Consider the following 21141-nt stretch of genomic DNA (forward strand, 5'->3'; position numbering starts at 1 on the left):
TCATTTTATTATATAACTGTAATAAGTCTATAACATCTCCTCAGAAGGCCCTTTGTTTCGGAAGTGGGAGCCAGGGCATATCCTGGGTCCCTCCAGGCCTCTCCAACATCATATTTACCAACACACTATGTTAGTAAAATGAGAACTTCTTCATAACCCACATACAGGGCCACCATTCAGAACCTTTCCATAAGAAATTGCGGAACTCTCCGCAACTGGAAATCCCTTTTTTCCCCATCACCCACCCAACAGACAGGAAAGAGAAGAAGACACAGTGGTATGTGAACCAGCAGATTTGTTCGTCAGCGGGAACGACACCTCAGCCCGTTGCCCTGCCTGCGTGCTGTGAGGTGAGGACCGAAGAAGGCCCTGCAGGCGCCACCCGTCTTTGTCTCTTCATTTCTTGGATCAGTTTATATCTTGAACCATGTGAGTTCTGAACTCTGCCCTTCCCCTGTGAGAGGCTGCGCTGGCCTTGGGTGAAGCTTTTTTCAAGCAGAGGCAAGCACAGACAGAAGGCATCTGTGCCGTGTGTGGGGGATATGTGACATGGAGCCAGCTCAGGGCTGGTGGGAACTTCCTCCCTCCTGCCCCTTGCCAACATCTGGCTCAGCAGTGGGAGAGGAGGAATGGAGAGATGCATGACCCAGAGGCCAGCTTAGGTGGGACACGCGTGTGGTTTACAGGCAGGAAGCGCTGGGAGGCATTTGTTCTCACAACTTTAGCTTAGATACGAACATCGCCTGGTTATTCTTCCCTGCAGAGAAATCTGCAAGATAAAGAGTGGGTTTTTAAAATATATATTTATTTATTTGGCTGTGCCAAGTCTTAGCTGTGGCATGTGGGATCTAGTTTCCTGATCAGGGATCAAACCCTGGCCCCCTGTACTGGGAGTGCAAAGTCTTAAGCCATTGGACCACCAGAGAATCCAAAGACACTGGTTCTGCTGATAACACTGAGGCAGCTTTCTTCTTGTGTCCTTGTTGTCGGCCCAAGCAGACCCTTGTCCTTATATAAAGTTACGTGTAAAACACTGAATTTTTGCTGACTTTGGACTCTTCTCTGACGGGCTGTTAAGTCTAAATGAATTAAGTACCTTCACACACTCCTGGGTTCTTCCGCACACAGAGGTGGGTCGCCCTGCTGTACCTTGTCTTTATTTCTCTATCAAATTTCACACTTTGTTTCCCAAAAGCCTGTATGATACATTTCAGGTCAAAGCTAATTAGATCTCCCCAAATCCTTGCAACAGGGGAAATATGAAACCCATTTCAGAGATGAGAAAGCCAAACAAGTCTCAGCTAAGGAAAAGAACCTTGTAAGACTTGATGGGGAAAACTGGGACAGACAGATCCCTGCCGCACCCCAGCCCAGGGTGAGATGGTGGAGACATCTTGTCTTTTCCCATCTGGAAGAAAGCTGGCTGCTCACGTCTTCCTTTCTTTCCTCAGCCCCAGGTTCCACCTGTTATCAAAATTCTCAGACTCCTATGTCCACAAGTCTCCCCATCACCTTTAAATCTCCTAGAGGAAAGACCTGCTTGTAGACTCCTGTAAATATCACCAATCTAAGGATACCCAGCAGGCAGGAATCTGAGCAGTGCCCTTGGCAGAGCTGAGGTGTAAAAAAGCTTGCCAGGTCATCTATCAAGATCAAATTACCAGCAAATTTGCCCCTAATGAAAAACAGACTGAAGGAGCAAGGTGAGTGAGGGTAAAACTGGTGCTGTGCCTGCCCCTCACTGCAAAGACTCCGGGTTGTGGGCTGCATATAGAAGACCAACTTTGGGTTTATGGAGAATTCAAATAAACACAGATGCCCCAGGTTTCGATCTGTGTTTTTCCCCCAAGTACAAGTGCTCTTTTCTTGGGGGAAGCACTTTTATTTGCTGTGTTTTCTTTTATTTTTTAAAAAGTAATGCATGATTGTAAAGAATTCATACATAAAAATAACGGAGAGTGAAAACATCCTTCCTCTTTCTTTACACAACCCACTCCGCAGAGATAATCACCACATCCACTGTAAATCTTGGAGAAGATTTTCTGCCCTTTTGGTGACAGTCCCTAACCTCACAGCCATGACCACCTGCACAAGTGCAGAAGAGGCAATAATGATAAAGTACGCTCTGCACATTGAGAGTTCACTCTGTGCCATGCACTGTTGGAAGCATTTCAGCAAGCACAGCTTATCCAATCTGCATGACACCTCCCCAGGCTGGCAGAGGCAAGATTCAAACTCAGGCATCTGAATCCAGGATCTGGGCTGGACAGAACTCACTCCACCACTGCATGTATCGATCCTTGTGATGTCCAAGCTTAGGCAGCCACTGCTTGGTCTTGACTTTTCAATCCAACCCTTAGCTTTGGAGTCAGACAAATCTTGGTACATCTGTCTCTACCACTCACTAGCTCTGTGACTCTGGGCAGATCTTTCAACCTCTACATGCCTCAGTTTTCTCATCTGTAAAACAGGGAGACTTGTCTGTGAGGGAAGAAAGGTAAGAAATGCTAACACCATTAACAAAATACCTAGTACACTCTCTTGTTGTGTGCCAAGTTGCTTCAGTTGTGTCCAGCTCTTTGCGACCCCATGGACTGGGACCCACAACGTTCCTCTGTCCATGGGATTCTCCAGGCAAGAATACTGGAGTGGGTTGTCATTTCCTCCTCCATGGGATCTTCCCAACCCAGGGATCGAATCTGCGCCTTTTATGTCTCCTGCATTGGCAGGCGGGATCTTTATCACTAGTGCCACCTGGGAGGTTGTACACTCTACATTCTGCTGCTGCTAAGTCGCTTCAGTCGTGTCAGACTCTGTGCAACCCCATAGACGGCAGCCCACCAGGCTCCCCTGTCCCTGGGAGTCTCCAGGCAAGAACACTGGAGTGGGTTGCCATTTCCTTTTCCAATGCAGGAAAGTGAAAAGTGAAAGTGAAGTCGCTCAGTCGTGTCCTACCCTTACCGACCCCATGGACTGCAGCCTTCCAGTCTCCTCCGTCCTGGATGTTCAATAAATTTTTTTTATGTGGACCATTGTTTTCAAAGTCTTTATTGAATTTGTTACAATATTGCTTTAGCTTTATGTTTTGTTTTTTGGTGTCTAGGCTTGTGGTATTTAAGCTCTTGGACCAGGGATTGAACCCATGCCCCTTCACTGGAAAACAAAGTCTTAATCACTGGGCTGTCAGGGAAGCTGCTTGATAAATATTTCTTAACGAATATTTGTTCAAATGAAAGTGGCAATAGTGGATCCTCTCACTGCTGCTGCTGCTGCTAAGTCGCTTCAGTCGTGTCCAACTCTGTGCAACCCCATAGACGGCAGCCCACCAGGCTCCCCCGTCCCTGGGATTCTCCAGGCAAGAACACTAGAGTGGGTTGCCATTTCTTTCTCCAATGCAGGAAAGTGAAAAGTGAAAGTGAAGTCGCTCAGTCATGTCTGACTCTTCGTGACCCCATGGACTGCAGCCCACCAGGCTCCCCGTCCCTGGGATCTCCAGGCAAGAGCACTGGAGTGGGCTGCCATCACCTTCTCCGGATCCTCTCACTAGGTTTACTTTTGTTATACTATCGTGTTGATATTATAAATAATAGGCTATCGTCTCCTATTGACACTACACTCCTTGCATCTTTATTTCTGTGAGAGATATTAAGATTATTTGTATTGAGTGATGTATCTCATACCAGAGCCAAAAGAGACGTTCTTTTCGTTACGTTACTGTTTACTTTTTTTACTGGAATACAGTTGATTTACAGTATTGTGTTAGTTTCGGGTGTATAGCAAAGTGAATCAGCTATACATATACATATATCCACTCTTTCCTTCTTTTTTTAGATTCTTTCCCCATATAGGCCATTAAGGAGTATTGAGTAGAGTTCCCTGTGCTATCCAGTAGGTCTTTACTAGTTACCTGTTTTATATCTAGTAGTGTGTACAGATCAATTCCACTCTCCCAGTTTATCCTCCCCTCCCTACTCCCTGGCAACCAGAATTTTGTTTTCTACATCTGTGACCATTCTTTATTTTTTGGCTATTTATCAAGAATTTCATTTGGGTCATCCCCATGCACCAGCCCCAAGCATGCTGCATCCTGCATCAGGCATAGACTGGCGATTCAATTCACATGATAGTATACATGTTAGAATGTCATTCTCCCAAATCATCCCACCCAGAAAGATGTTATGGGGAGGGAGGTGGTAGGGGGGTTCATGTTTGGGAATGCAAGTAAGAATTAAAGATTTTAAAATTTAAAAAATAAAAAACTAAAAAAAAAAAAAAAGAATTTCATTTGCAAGCATGTCACATATGGACACTCCCAGCAAGTGTCCTATCGGTCATTTTATTGTTAAATCCTAAATCTTGGCAGCATGTGCCCAATGAGTTAGGGTTTTTCCTAAGTATGGTACCTGACACTTGCTTAAGCCAATCTGGCCTCGGATATATATATATATATATATGCAACAACTTTATTGATATGTAACTTGCTTATCATGAAATTCACTCTTAATTTTAAAGAGCACAAATCAGGGGGTTTAGTGTACTCACAAAATTGGGCACCCATCACCACTATCTAATTCTAGAAGCTTTTCATCACTGGGAAAAAACAAACCCCATACTCCTTAGCAGTCACTCTCCATTCCTCCTGCCTGCTAAGCCCTGGCATCATTCATCTACTTTCTGTCTCTGTGGATCTGCCCATTCTGGACACTTCATATGAAGGGAATCGTGCAATATGCGGCCTTTTGTGACTGGCTTCTTTCACTCAGCATAACGTTTTTGAGGTTCCTTTATGACGCAGCATATAGTAGTACAGCATTTCTTTTATGGCTGAATAACATTCCATTATATAGCATAATACCTTTATTTATACATTTATCAGTTCAGTTCAGTAGTCCAGTCATGCCCAACTCTTTGCGACCCCATGGACTGTAGCACGTCAGGCTTCCCTGTCCATCACCAACTCCCCAAGCTTGCTCAAACTCATGTTCATTGAGTCTGTGATGCCATCCAACCATCCCATCCTCTGCCGTCCCCTTCTCTTCTTGTCTTCAATTTTTCCCAGCATCAGGGTCTTTTCTAATGAGTCAGTTCTTTGCCTCAGGTGGCCAAAGTATTGGAGCTTCAGTTTCACCATCAGTCCTTCCAATGAGTATTCAGGACTGATTTCCTTTAGAATTAACTGGTTTGATCTCCTTGCAGCCCAAGGGACTCTCAAGAGTCTTCTCCAACACACAGTTCAAAGCATCAATTCTTCAGCACTCAGCCTTCTTTATGGTCCAACTGTCACATCCATACACGACTACTGGAAAAACCATACCTTTGACTAGATGGACCTTTGTCGGCAAAGTAACATCTCTGTTTTATAATATGCTGTCTAGGTTTGTCATAGTTTTTCCTCCAAGGAGCAAGCGTCTTTTATTTTAGCCATTCTAGTGGGTGTGAAATGGGATCTCACTGTGGTTTTGACTTGCATTTTCCAAATAACTAGTAATGCTGAGCATATTTCATGAGCTAAATGGCCATTTGCATATCTTTGGAAAAATGTCTATTCAAACATTTTAAAATGTGGGTTATTTGTTGGCCTCAGGTATTTTTGTAACAGCTCTTGCATGTATGCAAGGATCACAGGTTTACCTGTGTCTGACCTATACTTGATTCTGACTCCATCATTTGCATATGTGACCTCAAGCAAGATTATTTCATCTCTTTGACGTGTTACTTGCTCAGTCGTGTCTGACTCTTTGCAGCTCCATGGACTGTAGCCCGTCCATGGAATTCCCCAGGCAAGAATACTTGAGTAGCTTGCCATTTCCTACTCCATTCATTTCTTTCAACCTTAGCTTAATTATCCATAAGAAAGGGGTCCACACTTCTCTCCCAAGACTGTTTTGAGGAGCAAATGAGATGTAGAAGCATCAAGCACAGATTGGGGTACCCAATCGACACTCAAAACTTTGTTAGACCCTTTTATCACTCCACCTGCATCTTAGACATGTTTTCCCTTCGGAAGATAGTATTTGCCCCTGACGGAGTTTGAGAAAGCTCCTGGAGTTGGTGATGGACAAGGGAAGCCTGGCATGCTGCAGTCCATGGTGTCTCAAGGAGTCAGGCATGACTGAGCGACTGAACTGCACTGAACTGAACTGGACCAAATTCAACACGGCCAATGGAGTGGCCTGAAGTCTAAAAGGCAGGGCCTCCCGCTGGAAAAGGTCAGAGAGTTTTCTGTGAGTTTCCTATGTGTTTTCAACACATCCAACAATGCTTCCACTTTGGGGTGAGCGGTGTCATGGCCTTGCTGACCTCTGCATGAGATAATGTGAACAAATATAAGCCATCTCAGTAACCTAAAAAATAAGATAGAGCCAGTTATAAAAGAGGGACTATAACCCCTTCTGTCAGCACCAGTATTCTGTAAAATCATCCTAGTTTTGAATAGTAAGAGTTTAAGAGTGAGCGGCTTGAGAGCTTTGGGTAACATGACATTCAGAGTCTGCCTTTTCATAACAGCAGGTCTGCCTCTTGCTTATTAGCAGTCTGGTAATGCACAAGGCCTGTCATTTGTTCTTTCGCTAATGAATGGATAGACTGTTTAATTTCCTGATAGGCAACCTAGTAATTTTAGTCTCGCGCACCAAGCCTTTGTCTGGCTTGTTCCATGTGCATAAAAACAACCTTCTTCCTCTTGCTATCATGTGCTGTTTTTCTTCCCATTATAGCTCAGCTCAAAGGCCATTTCCTCCAAGTAGTCTTCTCTGTTAGGGGAGTATAAGCCCTGAAGGAGTGGTCAGGCTGATAAGTGCACTCTGTTATTAATCCTGTAATCATTGATTGAGCATGTATTATGGGTAAGACATTGTGCTGTGTCCTGGGAAAGGAATATGACATAGTCTGTGCCTTCAAAGGCTCACAATGTGTTGGGTAAATTGGATGTATAAACAGATATCTACAAATAACTTCATGTTTCAATGATTGCCACACAGTGATTTTTATCACCACAGCATAGGGAGTAGAGTTTGCAAGAACAGTAGACTCTAAAGTTTCATCTTTGTTTAGATGTCCTTTGGGCAACCCCTTCATTTACATACAACCACTAAAAGGGAAGATAAAAACATATACATTTTTTCATTTTTCTGTGTCAAAGCATACTTTGGAGAAGGGAACCAGCAGAGAAGAAACAAAACAAAATAGATTTTAGATATTATTTCTCTAAATAGAAAAATAAAAGGAGAAATCACAGGAAAGTATTACAATCAATGTAAGGTATTGTTTCGTTATGTTTAAGTAAAAGCTGCAGAGGGAAATTTAGGCAAGGAGAGGACAATGTCATTTTCAACGTCCCCTAGAACCTGACAGAGGTTTTCCTGTAACCCCATGTACAGGGTCCTCAGGGTTCTCTAGACTTCCTTCTGTTCATATTTAAAATGAAGAGGTTGAACCAGCAGGTCTTGACAATTCCTGATGGTTCTGAGAGCCTATGAATCACAGAGGGCAGTCTATTCATGGGTTTATTTTTAGCTGTGAGAAAGGAAGAAAATATGAATAGCAGGAAAACTGGAGGTGTCTTAATGTTTATTTGGACATAGAGGGCAGTGAAGGAGGAAGAATGATACTGTTCACTCCTTTTCTTCCTCGGTGGTGGGTCAGAACCACAGAACCGGGACACAGAGCCTGATGGAAACAGAGAGGAAGCTCAGGAAGACCAGGAACTGAGGAAGACAGCCATTGGGCCCAGGCAGCGTCATTTGTCTAGATTAGGAAACGTTCAACCAAGTGTAGTAACCAGGCTCTAATGTGATAGAAAAGATGTGGGCATCAAGAACAGTTTTTTCTAAGATAAAGGACAATGGCAGGTGGCCAGCAGCCCCCGAAAGATGTCCAGGACAATGTGCTATATAAATCCCGGGAAGCAGCTCCCTGGGGGACGCTGGTCACGATGTTTGTGTAGCAAGGGCTGGATGAGGCAGGATGCCAATAGCACTCTGCAGGCACAGATTGAAGACAAGCCACCCCTGACTCATATCTCCAGCTGAAAGAACAGCTTGGGCCAGCCAAGCCTTTCCCTCTCCACTGAGAATGTTTCATCATCTTATTTCTTTTGATCACATCTATCAGATTCCTATTCTCTCTGCTGCATCACCACACCTGGGTCAAAGCACAACTGTCAAAACAATTGGTGTCCTCTCAGAAAGAGCCTCAAGAAATACCTCCCAGTCTAACAACTAAACACGTGGCACACAGTACCACTATATGCCCTAACCCAGCCTTCTGGCCTCATTGATTTATTCTCCCTTGTAAGTTTTCATTCATTTATTCATTCAGTACTGAGCTTCTAAAATTGGGGACCTTGGGCAAGTCACATAACCTCTCTGTACCCCCAGCTTTTCATCTGCAAATGGAATCATGGTAGCTATATTACAGCTGTTAGAATTAAGTGAGTTATTATATGAGCAGTGCTTAGAACAGTGCTTGGCACATACTAAGCACCATATAAGCATTAGATTTTATCATTGTTATTACTCATTCATCTTACTACTATGCAACAGGCTAGCTGAGCACTGTGTTATGTTAGTGACTCCAAGATGTGCCTTCAAAGAGCACGCTGTGGCCCAAAATAATAGCCTTGTAAAGTATTATCATTATTAATATTGAAAGGAAAAGTACTCTACACATGACCAGGAGAGAGAACTGAATGGAGAGTAACAGAGGAGATGTCAGAGGGGAGAGAGGGGAGAGACTGATGTGGGCGCAGGGATAGATGAGAGCGCCATTGATACATGCAGTGTGAGTTGATGGAGAGACACTCGAGTCAGACGCATTCCCAGATTCTGTGCTGAGAGGCCTGGAATAAAGACCCCACTTTGGGAGTCGCTGAAAGGTAAATGACAGCAGGAGGGAATGAGAGACAGCAAGAGGAGAGAACCCAAGATGGAACCCTGGGAGGGATATCTTCATGAAAAGATAAGCGGAGAAAGAGAAACGTTCAGAGGACACTGAGATGAAACAGAGTAAGGAGGAGGAAAACCGGAAGAGTGACAGCAAAGAGATCTCTGGAGAGGGGAGTTCCAACGAGAAGCGTGTGATCGGTAGTGTCAAGAAGACTGAAAAGTCCACGGGATTTAGCACCAAGAGGCCACTACAAGCCTTCCACCTTCGGGGAAGGTGGAGGGACCACATCCATTTCTGCATAAGTCCAGATGTGGATGAAGGTGAAGTGGCTCCAACGAGGTACGAATCTCCTAGAACCTGGCAGCTCAGGTAGGGAGGAAAAGGAGTGAGCAGATGGAGAGGAAGGCAGGCAAGAGGAATCTCACCTCCCACCTCTCCTCTCTTCCCTCCTTATAGCTCAGGGTCCAGCCAGTGAAGTGCAGAAAATGCCATGTTCTGAACATGCTGTGTCATTTGTAACTTCATGCATTTTTCAAAGCATTGTGGTAAAATATGTATAACATAAGAGTTACCATTTTGACCATTTTTAAGTGTGTACAGTTCAGTGGCATTAAGACCATTCAGATCACTATGCAACCATCACCACCACTCATCTCCAGAATGTTTTCACCCTCCCCAGCTGAAACTCCATGCCCATTAAACAGAAACTCCCCATTCCCCTCTGCCCCAGCCCCTGATAACTACCAATCTATTTGTCTATAGTTTTGACTACTCTAGGCACCTCATATATGGGCTTCTCTGGTGGCTCAGACAGTAAAGGAACTGCCTGCAATGTGGGAGACCTGGGTTCCATCCCTGGGTGGGGGAGATCCCTTGGCATTTCATATAGAGTGGAATCATACAACATCTGTCCTTCTGTGACTGGTTTATTTCACCATGTCTTCAGCGTTCATCCATGCTGTAGCATATGTCTGAATGTCTTTTTAAGGCTGAATAATATTCCACTGTATGTATGTATACACCACAATTTGTCCACTAATGGGCATGTTGATTGCTTCCACCTTTTTGGTCTTGAAAATGCTTCTCTAAATATGGGTGTACAGAGCACCAGTCCTTCTTTTCCTTTTATAGCTCTCCCTGTGATCCGCCACCTGGAAGGAACTTACAACCCCGGAAATTAAGCTTCTCACATGGTTATTTTTCTTATGTTCTTAAATTGTAGCTATTTATACTCTTGGTACAAAGGGTCTAGTATTTGTTCTCATTAAAAAAAAAATGGGTGTACAAATACCTGTTTGAGTTCCTGCTTTAGCTCCTTTGGGTACACACCTACAAGTGGAATCATACCATTTTCTGTAGCGGCTGCACCACTTTACACTCCCACCGACAGTGCAATTCCAAAGAGCGTTCCAATTTCTCTATATCCTCATCAACACTTGTTATTTTCTGTTGCTTTTTAAAAAAATAATAGCCATCTGAACAGGCATGAAGACCTTTGTGCCTTTTTGTGTGTTAATTTTAGCCAAAATATCCTGCCTCCTCCTGTGATCCGTGCGAAGTCTCGTTATTCACCAGAAACTTCTCAGTGCCTTTGAGTGGATTCTGAGATCCACTCCCAACAGAGTTAACCTCTCTTTAAAAATTTTATTTATTTATTTATTTGTCTGTGCCAGGTCTTTTAGTTGTGGCATGCTAATGCTTAGCTGCGGCATGTGGGATCTAATTCCCTGACCAGGGATTGAACCTGGGCCCCCTGCACTGGGAGTGCAGAGTCTTAGCCACTGAACCACCAGAGAAGTCCCTTCACAGCAATTTAACTAGGGACATCCACGTCTGTTGGACATCCAAATTTTACAAGTGGCCTTGTATTGTGTACTCTTTCTTTCTTATTTCGCTTGTCTAATGTATTATTCACTTATTAAATACATTTACTAATTAACCTTTATGGTATTTTATAAACAATGGATTGGAAATTAAAAACAAAACATAAACCTGGCCTTTCACCACAGAGAGCTTGGGAAGCACTAGAACAGATGGGAAACCTTAGGGCCCTGCGCTGAAGGCCCTCCGCAGAGAGCTGTCTGTGCAGGGCTCAGAACTCGGGGAGCAGGGTGGCTGCACTGGGCTAGGAAGGGGCCCTCGTCTCCTGACGGCTCCCTGCCCTGGCCTGGGTTGTCTGCTCCTTCTTGCGCTCCCAGAGGCCTCTGTACACCACACAACAAACCTTACTGTTCTGAAGTGACCTGGGATGTCTGGGGACAGTCACAGGTGAGGAGTCTGAAGGGATGCCCGTCCCCAGATCCAGCAGGACACGGGGTCCAGGGTGCGTCTGCTCTCCCTCTGCTCCACGACGCACCACTCTGCTGTTCTCTGCTCTGAGCGCTCTGCATTCTCCCTTCACTATGAACACTCCATAAATATTTGTGGGCAAGCCCAGTGAAAACATTAAAACACCATTCTCTTCTCAGACATACTGTGTTGATGCCATTTAATTGAATGTTTTCATGCCTGGGTTCGTAATTCTTTTGTTCTAACTCAACCATCAAATTCAGCTTCGCGTCAGAGCCTGCAGCTCCTGGCGTGAGTCTGTGTAAAATGGGGCAATTTAGTAAGCAGTGTTCCATTTATAATCCTGGTGTTTGACCTGGGCAGCGAGGGCTCTTCCGTTAACAGGTGAAGTCACCAGCCCCTGTCCTGAACCACAAACTGCTCCAGACACGGGGTGTGAGATCCCCTTCTCACCACAATCCTGAGCCAGGTCACAGGCGTGTGCTTGCAAGGTTCTGCCCTTGGCTCTGCAGACCTCCCCGGAAAAGGCCAGGGCTGGGGCATGTAAGAGCTCCCGTTCATGAGGCATTTACTATATGGGCTCTGTTCTAAGTGCTAAACAAGCACCAGCTCATTCAGTTTCCCCTCAGATCCTTTGAGGAAGGTACCTTTTTTTTTAATGGTAAAATATACGTAACATAAAACTTAATCATTGTAACCATTTTAAGTTCAGAGAGATTTAGTATACATTCACATTGTTGTGCAACTATCCTCACCACCCATCTCCAGCACTTTTTCATCTTCCCAAACTGAAACTCTATATCCAGTGAACAGCAACTCCCCACTCCCCTCCTTCCTCCACTCCCTGGCAAAAATTATTGTACCCTCTGTCTCTATGAATTTGACACCTCTAGAAATGAGGACAGTATTTTTATTATTACCCCCTTTACAGAAAAGGAAACTAAAGCATAGACAGTGTAAGTCACTTGCCCAAGGTAACAGCTGGCAAACGGAAGAGCAGGCAGCCTGGTTCTGGAGCCCATTAAGCGCCACGTGAAAGTGAATAGAAGTCCCTCTGGGGAGACAGCCAGATACCTCATTTCTCAATGTCCCAATCGTCCATGACACGTGGCTGTACCCTGATCAGAAGAAGAGCAGCAGGATACTCTTCGGGTTCAAGACTCAAGGTGGGAGAAAAAAGAAACTGGGATGATTCTTATCGTCCAATTTATCCTCTCCCAGTCCATTCCACCACACACATGTGCACGCACGCACACACACATACATGTACACACACGCACACACACACGCACACACACACACACACAGAAGCTGTAGTGGCAAGAATCTGACTTTTGGATTCAAACAGATCTAGGTTCCAGGAACAGTTCTGTGATGTATTAAATATCTGCTCTTGGACAATCTGTCTGACCTTTTCTGAATTTCCATTTCTTCTTCATTAATGTGGGAATGACATTATCTACCTTATAGGTAGACTGAGAATAAGGGTTAAAGGAAATGAATTTAGAAAACCATCAGGCACAGAATCTGACACAGACAGGAAGCTCAGTCATTGTAACTTCTGTCCCCCTTTCTTCACCACTTCACCCTTCCTTGAAAAGAAAACTGGAAAAGCCTCCATGAATGTGCTGGAGTCTGGCCAGTCTTTGGCTGTTCAAGTTACCAAGGGCACGGGGAAGAGAAGCGTGAGGAAGAGGAAGAGGTGTGGTTGAGGGGAAGGAAAGGTTGGTACTTGTTCATCCTGGAGGGGGGCATGAAATGAATGCCCCAGAAAAAATGTGCCACCTCTTTCATCTCAAATATTGGCAAGAAAGTTGGAACAATGGGACTGGTGGGCTCACAATAAAACTGATGCTGTAAAGACCAAATCCTTGCCTGAACTCCCATCTCCCTGGCCAGCAGGCAGGCTGGACAGCTCCTGCAGGGCCCAGTGTACTCCCCACTGGCTCCCCAGAGCCCCCCAGCGTGCCAGACACACAGGAGTGTGCAGGAAACGCCCACTGAATCAGTGAGTGAGACAATACCTATCACTTGACCACAGACTCTAGAGTGCGTTTTTACTTAGGAAGAGCAACCTGCCAGGACAAATATTTCAGGGTGGATTCCCCCATGCCCTCCACAAGAAAAAAAGTAAAGTTTGGAGAGAGGGTTGACTGATGGCTTTCAGTCACCTGAGGCAGGAGACAAACTTCCTGAAACAGTAAATCTAACTAGTTTAAAAGGTCTGAAACTCTGGGGTGATCTAAATTCTGCTGAGATTGCCTATAGCTGGAGGGCAAGGAAAGGGGGAGCTGCTGTGCCCCCCAAATTCCTTCTCTTCTTTGCAATGATCCATGCTATTAAAGAAACAAAAAGTGAGCCATGGGGACCTTCCTGGTGGTCCAGTGGTGGAGAGCCCGCCTTGCAATGCAGGGGACACAGGTTCAATCCCTGATCGGGGAACTGGGATCCCACAACCATGGAACAACTAGGCCTGTGCACCACATCCACTGAGCCCGTGTGCCACAACTAGAGAGCCCATGTACCGAAACTAGGACCCCACGCAGCCAAATAAGTAAATATGTTTGTTTTTTTTTTTTTAAAAAAAAAAAAGAACCAATGAGATGGCTCTTTTAAAAAATTCTCTTAAAAAAAAATGAGCTCCACATGCTATGCCTGCTTCTTTGGAGAAACAAGGGGCGGCTTCAGAACATCTAAAACAGCTAAGGGGTTCCAGAAACAAAGGCATGTTTCTCAAGGAACTGGGTGCTAGGCATTGGTTAGTGGGGAAAAAAAAATAGGAGAGAGAGAGTTAGCAAACCAGAAACACAGAGACACAGAAAAGAAAGAGGGCAGCAATGGAAACAATGATGATAGAGAAATAAACTCCACACTAGGGAAAGCCACAGAAGAAAGTCAAGGAGAAGGGAACAGGGAGGTCGGGGTGGAGGAGACTAAATGAGGGAGTGAAGACGAGGCTCCAGGACAGAGCTGGGAAAGGGAGACAGGACAAAGCTGGGCCTGCAGCTACAGAAAATGAAACATTGTCTGCGTGGAGCCACCTGTGCGAAACAGCAGATGGAAAGCCAGGTTCTTCCTGTGCCTCCAAACAGACTTTTTAGTAAGACTAAAATTCAGTAACTTGCTGCAAAATTGCTTGGTCCCTTGTCCTCTTCTTCAATGTTTTGCTTCTGCCAACAAAACAGTAAAAATGCCCCCATCCTTTAACAGCTAGATACTTTCCGAGGAGATTTTGGAAATGAAAATCCCAAAGTGTGATCCTGGAAAGTGACCAAGCGGAAGAGCTGGGTTTAAAGGGATGTTGTTATAAGGATAAGACACTCTGTCACAGCAGTCCTCAGCCTTTTAGGCATCAGGGACCAGTTTCATGGAAGACACTTTTTTCATGGACCCGGAGTCAGGGCCGGGGAGGGGATGGTTTCGGGATGATTCAAGGGCACAACCTTTATTGTGCACTTAGTTTCTAATTTAATGCTACTGCTGATCTGACATTTTATCCCTAATCTAATGCCGCCACTGATCTGATCAGGAGGTACCAGTATGCGGCCTGGAGGTTGGGGACCCCTGCTCGACGACTTCTAAAAAAATCTGGCCCTGATGCCATCTGAGCAGCTCAGCCTAGGAAATGGGGCAGAAGTGAGTATCAAAGTTTAATCCCGCAGGTTCCAGAGGTGGGAGAGACCCTCCGGGGATTCATTCTCCTTGTGAACCAGGGAGTACAAATGTCTTTCATTTTTTGGGTTCCATGAGGAACCCCAGGGAGGAACCCCAGTCCAGGCCCAGATGTCCCATCCCTGGAGCTGACAGGCTCTAAACAGAGCTACAGGACCAAAGTGCCTAGGATGCTTCCTGAGGCACTGGGCTCTAGGTTGGATGAGGGGAGCCTGGGCATCCCCTTCAGCCAAGATGGCTTCCCTGCTCACCTCACTGTGCTCTTCAAATGGTCACTTCCAGGAACGCTTGAAAGGAAAAGTTCAAACACTGCCAAATGAAATGTCTGCCTCTCTTTAAAAATCAGCACTGTCTCTGGGGAAGGCACCTGCAGTCCCATCTGTGGGGCCGAACTGCAAACGACCTCTTCAGGTGGGCTTAGAAGGCGATGGCACCCCACTCCAGTACTCTTGCCTGGAAAATCCCATGGACGGAGGAGCCTGGTAGGCTGCAGTCCACGGGGTTGCAAAGAGCCGGACATGACTGAGCGACTTCACTTTCACTTTTTCCTTTCATGCATTGGAGAAGGAAATGGCAACCCACTCCAGTGTTCTTGCCTGGAGAATCCCAGGGACGGGGGAGCCTGGTGGGCTGCCGTCTATGGCGTCACACAGAGTCAGACACGACTGAAACGACTTAGCAGCAGCAACCCACCACCAGATTCTTCTCCCCTCTCCTCCCTCCAGGAGCGCAGTGGTCAGAGAATGAGCACAGCGGTAACAGGGTCTGACTGCCGTGGGGCAGCCGTCTCTCTGGCCTACCTGGGCCCTCTTGACCCTCTGGGCCTCTTCTGCAACCCCTGGGGGAAAAGCTTCAGAACAGCCATGAAATTCCAGAGTCACCGTGGAAAGAACAAGTATCCTCAAGTGCCTGTGCTTATTCTCAGACTTCTGACTTCTTTGAGATAACTGGACTTTACTCTTTATCAATAATAACTTAAGTGCTCACCATGTGCCCCTTTGCTAAATACATTATATGTATTATATCATATAATCCTGATGCAACACTCCAGGTGTTGGATGTTACTGTCCCCAAATTATAGGGAAGGAAACCAGTTCAAAGAATCTAACACATTATTGACTGGAGACATATTAACACTACACGTGTTAGTTTCTGCAAAAATCCCCTGGTCAATAATATGTTAACTAACTCCTCCCAAGGACATTTGTATAGGGATGAGGGTCTGAACCAGTTCTCTCTAACCTTAAGGCCACACTCGGAATCTTATACTATGACACCATTTAAGAATTTTAGGGACTTAACCAGTGGTTAAGACTTTTTGCCTTCTAATGCAGAGAGTGCGGGGTTCAATCCCTGGCCGGGGAACTAAGATCCCACATGCCTTAGTATCAAAAAACCAAAAACTATAAAACAGAAGCAATATTGTAACAAATTCAATAAAGACTTTTTTGTTCTGTTTTCATCCCCATATCCCAGCTCCAGGCATCCTCATCCGGACACTTGCACGCTTGGCTCTCTGCCCTTGAGAGGATGTATCCTCAACACTCCTACCTCATGGAGGAGAGCCTCGTTCCCCCAACTTGTCGGGGATCATCTGCTTAAACTAGGCCACAGCCAGAATCATTCATCCCAGAAGGGGCTGTGATTCATGTTTGAGCTTTGGAAAATGGTGTTGGTTTAATTTAAAGGGGAGAAGAAAGCAAAATAAAATGTTCAGATGCTGACAGATTTCTTTGGGGCTTAATTTGCATTCATTTTGTTTCCAGAGCATTTGATTTGTTTTTTTATTTTCAAACTGTGTTGTACCACATGCAAGGAAAATAGATTTACTTAATCTGGATCCTGTGATTTCATTGTTTATTGATGTCAATATGGAACAGACGAGGAGTATGAAAAGAGGAATATCAGGTGGTTTTCCATCTTCCCTCTGCAAAGCAAGGACCAGAATCACCAAGCCCAGGACTTCTAGAGGCTTCCACAAACTTCAGGGCTGACAGCCACACTATATGTCTCCTCCCCAGATCCTTCCTGGGAGCCATGTCAACCTTGACACTAGCACAAATAGGAGACCTTATTCCTCTCCTTATGAATAGGATATGTGTTGATGTTCCCAGTGTGTGTTTAAACACACTCTGCATGTAACCTGAGTGTTGAATTCACTGACCCACAAATATTTCAGAAGAGGGAAGCATTGGAGCCTGGCTTCTTACAGAGTCAGAGAAGCAGGCTTTCTGGGATGATGGGAAGTGAGGGCCAGGGCACGAAGTCCATCATTTAGGAAAATCACCATGGTTTCTTAGATCATGCCCCTGCCCTTGGTTGACCTTGTTCTCCACAGAGCAATCATCATAATACAATTATATCATCTTCTTTTTAAAACTTTACCATTTCTTACCAAAATAAATAAACAAAACCATACCCCATGTCTGATGCTGCCATTTACCTATACAATCATTTGACAATTATTTATTAAGTACTTGCTCTGTGCCAGCACAACCTAATTCTTTTTTCTAATCTTTAAAAAAAGACTTTTAAAAATTTATTTATCTATTTTTGGCTGTGCTGGGTCTTCACTGATTTGCACGGGCTTTCTCTAGTTTTGGCGAGTGGGGGGCTACTCTTCGCTGCGGTGCGCATCCTTCTCACAGAAGTTGCTTCCCGTATTGCCCAGCACAGGCTCTAGACGCTGGCTTCAGTAGTTCCGGCTCAGGGGCTCTAGAGCTCGGGCTCAGCAGTCCTGGTGCGTGGGCTTAGTTACTCGCCAGCATGTGGAATCTTTCTGGACCATGGATCGAACCCGCTGTCCCCTGCAATGGCAGGTGGCTTTTTATCCACTGCGCCACCAGGGAAGTCCAGCACAAGCTAATTCTTACAGGCTCTCCAGGCATGTCTTCTCCGCCCCTTTCCCTCCACACACCAGCACATTCCCTCTCTAAGCCCTCGTCCAGGCTGTTCCCTCCCCCACACCTATACGCCTGAGTTCTACCCAGCCTCAAGGACAACTCTTTCATCCCACTTTCTCTAAGAAACCTTCCCATTTCTCCCCTGGGCAGCATTCATCACTTCTCTGACCGCCTGCCACTCGTCCATCCCAGGAAGAAGCTGTTCCCCTCTCCGAGCTCCTGGACCGTCATGCTCTTTCCACACCCCTCTGTTCTTTCTTCCTGACTGGGCAGTATTTCTTCACTACTGTCCATTGAAAGCAAAGTGCATGCTTATCCTCCTCCCTCCACCGTAAGAATAGAATCAAGCAGCCATTCAGAATATTCTGAGTAAAGGGCCGCAGGAACAATTTCTGCTCAATTCCCACGCCCCCCTGTACTCATAATTAGGTCATTGATCACACTCTGCTTAATATTATAAATACCTGTGTACATAATAATTATAAACCACTGAAGGCTTTATTTATCTCAATTTATTTATCTTTTTATCTCCCACAGCATCCAAAAAGAAACTCCTTTCTCAAAGTGGGTACTTACTAAATGCTACTGAAATGAAAGAAAATAAAAGTAAATTCCTATGCTTCCAGGTGGGATTAGGGAGATCCTGGAAGATGACCTAAACAGTGGTGGCGGGAGGGTGGGGTGCATGCCAGATTGTCAGAGCAATTCAGCTAACATTTATTAGCTACATATATATATATGTATGTGCAATAATATAGTGTGGTATTAATAATTAAGTTAATAATTAATATTAATCATTATTATTAGCTGAACACCTATTAAGTGGGCTATATTTGAGGGTCAAGTTAGAAAAACAAAGGTGACTGTGACATGACTCTGCTTTCCAGGAAGTCACAACAGAAATACAGAAGACAGAACTACATGACAAGGCAGCCAGACTCCACAGCAAACCCATGAGTGTGAGGGCTTGAGCTGATCCACAACTAAGCATCCCGGGTCTATAATGATAAAGATAAAAAATTAAGTTCACTTTATTGAGTTTTTTAATATGGCTAAATTTACTCCAAATAAAAGGACTGTTCATTACTCCGAGAGTACATTCTGTGGGAAGGGAGTGGACATTAAACATCCTTTCACACTGAAATAATGGGATAGTAAATGGGTGCTATTTGGTCTGAAAAAGAAAAGGCTGAGAACCTCATGCTGATCCTCCTAACTATTTTTGTTTTAATTTTGCTGCTTCATGAAATCCATACCTGGGATCCAACATACTGAACTTCATAAAGTTGCAGGTGCGTTTGACTGTGTGGTGCCTAGACTGAAGACAAACCATGGAAGACATTCTCCAAGAAATATCACGGCCCTGTCTGCAGGGGCTCCATCAGTCCCCTGCATGCTGGGGTACAGTGGTCCTAACTTCAGGCTGAGAACTGTTTGGAAACCTAAACTTTCATAAGAAGAGTCTGATTCTGTTCAGTGGACTGTCAAAAATAAGGCTCTCTTTGCAAACTTTTCCTCCAGGAATCCCGTCAAAGGTTTTCAGCAAAGATCAGGGAGAAAGTTCACCTCATGGTGCTAGTTGGGAGAGAACAGTAGTCAGTGTTAAAATTCCATCTCCCTTCTGCTCTCTAAGGAAGGAAATATTCAGGAAGAAAGAAAATAGAACAATAGTCTGATAGCACTGGTGGAAACTTACTGAAGCTGAAGTAACAGATTAGGGGGAAGAAAAAGAAGAAAAGCTCTACCTGGAATGAAGGGGCAGAAATGCATGCTGTTTACAACCCTGCATTTGGAGGGAGGCTAAGAATACTTGAGAAAGCCACATCCTGAGTTCCAGATTGATAGTGCCTGCCTACAGCTGAGACAGAACATAAGAGAACAGCCTCTCCCACACCTATCTTCTCCACACTGCTGCTGCTGCTAAGTCGCTTCAATCATGTCCGACTCTGTGCAACCTCATAGACGGCAGCCCACCAGGCTCCCCCGTCCCTGGGATTCTCCAGGCAAGAACACTGGAGTGGGTTGCCATTTCCTTCTCCAATACTAGCAAGTATCAAGTAAAAACAACACGGGCATACAGCTGGGAGGCTGCAAAAGGCAGATTCTCTCTGAGTAGCAGTGGAAATGGAGACGCAAATCCAATCAGAAAGATTAAAAGTGCAGCAGAGAACAGACTTGGATAAAACCTTGTAAATTAGTCTATACCATTAACAGGCTTCCCCGGTGGCTCAGAGGGTAAAGCACCTGCCCGCAATGCGGGAGACCTGGGTTTGATCCCTGGGTCGGCAAGTTCCCCTGGAGAAGGAAATGGCAACCCACTCCAGTATTCTTGCCTGGAGAATCCCATGGATGGAAGAGCCTGGTGGGCTACAGTCCATGGGGTCGCAAAGAGTCGGACACGACTGAGCGAGCTCACTTCACTTCATAAACAGAAGTCATCATTAGAGGAATTTGAAGATTTTAGTGCACTAAGGGTAACCACAGCAACAGCAAACTTCAAACACAGCCCAACTGCAACTAGATTAACATGCACTTCCAGCACCAAAGGGCTAAAAGGAAAGGAGTGGTCATCTCCAAATGTTAAAAAGTATTTGGACTCATCTCATTATCTTCTGTACTATATACATCTGGCCTTCCACAAAAAAATTATAAGGCACACAAAAAGACAAAGAAAAACAGAGCCTGAGGAGAAAAGCAATCATTAGAACCAGATTCATAAATCATACAGATGTTGGAGCTATCAGATCAGTAATTTAAAATAACCATGATTAACATGCCAAAGGTTCTATTGGGAAAAAGCAAACAACATGGAAAATCAGATAAATAATTTCACTAGAAGGTTGAAAAGTATGAGAAAGAGCTAATGAAAATACAAAAAATCAAAAATGTAGGAGCAGAGATAATGAATGTTATCAATGAGCTAATCAGTAGACTTGACATAGCTGAAGGAAGAATCAGCAAATCAGTAAACCTGAAAATAGGTCAAAAGGAATTATCAAACTGAAACACACAAAAAAATGCATAAACAGCAGAAATAAACCCAGCAGAAATAGCTTTCAAAAGTGAGGGAGAAAAAGAGAATTTCTTAGACAAACAAACAAAAAAACTTGGGAAATTCACTATCAGCAGACCTACTCTAAAAGAAATGTTAAATCTTCAAGCAGAAGACATATAATATAGTTCTTAAATTTGAATCTAAATAAAGAAATGAAGAAGCAAAATAAAATTTTCCGTATTTTTAATTTCCTAAAAGATACCTCACTGTTTAAGGCAAAAAGAGTAGCAAGGTATTATATGTTTGCAGCATAGGTTAAAGTGAAATAATATAACTACAATGGCACAAAGAATGGGAAGAGGGAGTTGGGAATATAGTGTTATGAGGGTCTTTACA

General features: G+C 44.5%; 1 protein-coding gene and 1 non-coding gene across 6 annotated transcripts in view; both read right to left on the reverse strand.

Annotated features, from left to right (window-relative positions):
- Positions 1-21141, reverse strand: part of NMNAT2 (nicotinamide nucleotide adenylyltransferase 2) — a 219724-nt gene that overhangs the window by 112000 nt on the left and 86583 nt on the right. The gene's annotated exons all lie outside the window — the stretch shown is intronic.
- On the reverse strand, positions 10610-10682 carry TRNAG-CCC (transfer RNA glycine (anticodon CCC)). The gene has a single exon. It is a non-coding gene; the product is annotated as a tRNA-Gly (tRNA).

Source organism: Ovis canadensis, chromosome 12 (assembly GCF_042477335.2).
Source record: "Ovis canadensis isolate MfBH-ARS-UI-01 breed Bighorn chromosome 12, ARS-UI_OviCan_v2, whole genome shotgun sequence".
In the NCBI taxonomy this organism is placed as follows: domain Eukaryota; kingdom Metazoa; phylum Chordata; class Mammalia; order Artiodactyla; family Bovidae; genus Ovis; species Ovis canadensis.